At 47.1% G+C, this 4,280-nt stretch overlaps 1 protein-coding gene across 1 annotated transcript in view; it reads left to right on the forward strand.

The window, feature by feature from the left end:
- INSR (insulin receptor) overlaps positions 1-4,280 on the forward strand; it is a 191,362-nt gene that overhangs the window by 167,392 nt on the left and 19,690 nt on the right. The gene's annotated exons all lie outside the window — the stretch shown is intronic.

The raw sequence follows: 4,280 nt of genomic DNA on the forward strand, positions 1-4,280 counted from the left end.
TTTTTTTTTTTTTTTTTTTTTTTTTGAGATGGAGTCTCGCTCTGTCGCCCAGGCTGGAGTGCAGTGGCCAGATCTCAGCTCACTGCAAGCTCCGCCTCCCGGGTTTACACCATTCTCCTGCCTCAGCCTCCCGAGTAGCTGGGACTACAGGCACCCGCCACCTCACCCGGCTAGTTTTTTGTATTTTTTAGTAGAGACGGGGTTTCACCGTGTTAACCAGGATGGTCTCGATCTGCTGACCTTGTGATCCACCCATCTCGGCCTCCCAAAGTGCTGGGATTACAGGCTTGAGCCACCGTGCCCGGCCGAAAAGGTTCTTAAGAAGGTGACTGTAACCTTACATTCTCCTTTCATTCCTTCCTCCATCTCTGCTTCTCTCTAGGGTGAACAGAGTTGGTCTGGGTGGGACTGGGGTTGTGCTGTGTGGGACAGAGGCTGTTGGGGATTCATGGTGGGACTTCCTAATAGTGACCCTTGGGTCGCAGGAACAGGAGACACAGGCCAGTCAAAGGCATGGGAAAAAGCTAGGAGAAGTTAGGATTCGAGTTAAATCCAATGCCAACAGGGTGACCAGTTGTCTAGGTTTAGCCAGGACTGAGGGTTCCCTGGGATGTGAGATTTTCAGTGTCCACACTTAGAAAGTTCTGGGTGAACAGGGACAGGTTGGACTCAGAAGCAGAAAAAAAAAATCAAGGAGGATCTGCAGTGGAAACAGGCATTGTTCACTCTGCAGAATCTGTATCCTTGCTGTCAACAATGCCCTGAACTTCCTTTGGAAGCTGCTCGTCTCCCTTGAGTGGCTCTCACCTCCCACCCTCAACCCCACCCTGGTACCAGGACAGAACACAAAACTCAGCCCCAAACTAGCCGTGACAAAAATGCAAAGCAAGAGCACAATGCTTATACCACTTCGTGCCCATGAGCATGGCAAAAACCAAAAAGATGGACAGTAATTAGTGTTGGCGAGGATGAGGAGAAATCAGAACTCTCATACGTTGCTGGTGGGAACGTAAAATGGCATAGCTGCTTTAGGAAAGAGTTTGGCATTTCTTTTTTTTTGGGGGGGGCGGTTCAAGTGATTCTCCTGCCTCAGCCTTCTCAGTATCTGGGACTACAGGAGCCCACCATCACATCCGGCTAATTTTTGTCTTTTAGTAGAGACGGGGTTTCACCATGTTGGTCAGGCTGGTCTCGAACTCCTGACCTCGTGATCCGCCCACCTTGGCCTCCCAAAGTGCTGGGATTACAGGTGTGAGCCACCGCGCCCGGCCGGTGAGTGTTTTTTTTTTTTTCTTTTGCTAGTTTCATAAACAAAGCCACCTCTAGCTATTTAATTGCATTTTTTTTCCAGTATCTCCCTTAAAAAAATTTTTTTTAGAGACAGAGTCATGCTGTGGCACGCGCCTGTCATCCCAGTTACTCAGGAGGCTGAGGCAGGAGAATCGCTTGAACCCAGGAGGCGGAGGTTGCAGTGAGCCAAGATGCCAAGATCTCGCCACTGCACTCCAGCCTGGGCGACAAGAGCGAAACTCCGTCTCCAAAAAAAAAAAGAAGATGCGTTTCCCCTTTGTCGCGGATAGCAGCTACCTTGGGTTTCTATATTTGCTTATTCGTCCCTCTCTACTTGGTGACTCATTCCACTTGGAAGAAACTTTGGACTGGAGTTCCCTGCCCCCACCCCTGCCATCAGACTGATTTGTTTTCTTGCTGTTACTGTCACATGATAAACACGGGGTTGTTGGCTTTTTTAAAAAAAAAAAAACATTTATTTCTCTTCTCCACTCTCCACCCCCCTCCTAAATGTTCCAGCCTGGCTCTCTGCATGCACTATTAGCTTGGAACTGTTTCGAAAACTTTTCAGAGTTTTGGCTCGACGCTTGCAGGTTTCATGGTCTTATTCCCGAGAGCTTCCTGTCTCTTCTCGGAAGTTCTCGTTTTACCTCTAGTTACATGCTTATCACAAGGTATGTTTTGCACTTTGCGAATCTCCATTTGGGTGGATCCCAGCTGTTTTATCCCCACTGTTTTATTTATTTATTTATGTACTTATTTTATTATATTTTGAGGCGAAGTGTACCACATTTTCTTTTTCAGACAGTCTCGCTCTGTTGCCCAGGCTGGAGTGCAGTGTCGCGATCTCAACTCACTGCAAACTCCGCCTCCCGGGTTCCAGTGAATCTCCTGCCTCAGCCTCCCGAGGAGCTGGGATTACAGGCGCTCGCCACCACGCCCAGCTAATTTTTGTATTTTTAGTAGAGACGGGGTTTCACCATGTTGGCAAGGATGGTCTCGATCTCTTGACCTCGTCATCTGCCCTCCTCGGCCTCCCAAAGTGCTGGGATTACAGGCATGAGCCACACCGTGCCTGGCCTTCAACTCTTTTTATAATGAGTAAAAAAAAAAAATCGAAAGGCAGCACCATGGCAAAGAAAGAGTTTTTTTATTTGTCCTTAGACATTAAGCCCATTTATCCATTTGGTTCTGATGCGACAGAGGCCGGGAGTTGCAGGGAACGGCAGGAAATCTGGCACAGGTCCTGCAGATCCTTCATCTCCATCCTTTTCTCATTTTGCTGGAGACATGGCAAAAATATTCTGCCATGGTCTTAAGGAGAAGTTATAAAGCCAGACAGTTCTCTTTTTTTTTTCTTTTTTCTTTTCCTTTTTTTTTTGAGACGGAGTCTCGCTCTGTCACCCAGGCCGGAGTGCAGTGGCGTCATCTCGGCTCACTGCAAGCTCTGCCTCCCGAGTTCACGCCATTCTCCTGCCTCAGCCTCCCGAGTAGCTGTAGAGCCAGACAGTTCAAGAGCTGGCCCTGCCACTTTGCAGCTATGAGACCGCAGACAAACCATATAATCTCTTAAACCAGGGGTCAGTCAGTAAACTATATCCCATAGGCTAAATGTGGCCTGCTGCCTGATTTGTAATGATTTGTGAGCTGGGAGTCACTTCTGCATTTTATTTATTTATGTATGTATTTTTGAGACGGAGTCTTGCTCTGTTGCCCAGACTGGAGTGCAGTGGCACAATCTCGGCTCACTGCAACCTCCGTCTCCCGGGTTCAAGCGATTCTCCTATCTCAGCCTCTAGGCTGAGATTACAGGTGTACGCCACCAGGTCCAGCTAATTTTTGTGTTTTGGGTAGCGACAGGGCTTCACCATCTTGACCAGGCTGGTCTCGAACTCCTGACCTCAAGTGATCTGCCCGCCTCAGCCTCCCAAAGTGTTGGGATTATAAGCATGAGCCACCACGCCCTGCCCACTTTGGCATTTTAAAATGGTCAGGGAACAAAACAAAGGAAGAATAAGGAGAGATGTGAATCAAAGGGTGCAAAGTTTCAGACACGAGGAATACGTTCTTGGAATCCATTGCTCTGTACACGAATGGTGACTGTAGCTAATAACACATATTGCAAAATGGCTAGAAGAATAGATTTTAAATATTCTCACAACAAAGAAATAAGTACATGAACTGATGAGCATTTAATTAGCTTGTTTTAATCATTCCACAATTTATACTGTATCATAACTTTACACTGTACCCCATACGTGTATACCACTATTATTTTTATTTTTGTTTGTTTATTTTATAGACAGGGTCTAGCCTGTCACTCAGGCTGGAGTGCAGTGGAGCTTTCATAGCTCACTGCACCCTTGACCTCCTGGGCTCAAGTGATTCTGCCACCTTAGCCTCCTGAGTAGCTGGGACTACAGGCGTGAACCACTGTCCCTGGCTAATTGTTCTATTTTCTGTGGAAATGGGGTCTCACTATGTTGCCCAGGTTGGTCTCTAATTCCTGGGCTCCAGTGATCCTCCCATCATGGCCTCCCATAGGGCTGAGATTACAGGCATGAGCCACTATGCCAGACCTATATGACTGTTGTCAATTAAAAATAAAACAAATGATTTTTAGAAAGATAATATTATAGAAAATAATATTAATAGAAAATAGATAATAGGGCCAGGCGCAGTGGCTCACGCCCGTAACCTCAGCACTTTGGGAGGCTGAGGTGGGCAGATCACTTGAGGTCAGGAGTTTGAGACCAGCCTGGCCAACATGGTAAAACCCTGACTCTACTGAAAATGCAAAATTAGCCGGGCGTGGTGGTGAGTGCCTGTAATCCCAGCTATTCAGGGGCTGAGGCAGGAGAATCACTTGAACCCGAGAGGTGTAGTGAGCCGAGATTGCGCCATTGCACTCCAGCCTGGGCAACAAGAGTGAGACTCCGTCTCAAAAAAAAAGAAAAAAGAAAAGAAAAGTTGAAAAAATAGCACAGAGT

Source organism: Piliocolobus tephrosceles, chromosome 21 (genome assembly GCF_002776525.5).
Source record: "Piliocolobus tephrosceles isolate RC106 chromosome 21, ASM277652v3, whole genome shotgun sequence".
In the NCBI taxonomy this organism is placed as follows: domain Eukaryota; kingdom Metazoa; phylum Chordata; class Mammalia; order Primates; family Cercopithecidae; genus Piliocolobus; species Piliocolobus tephrosceles.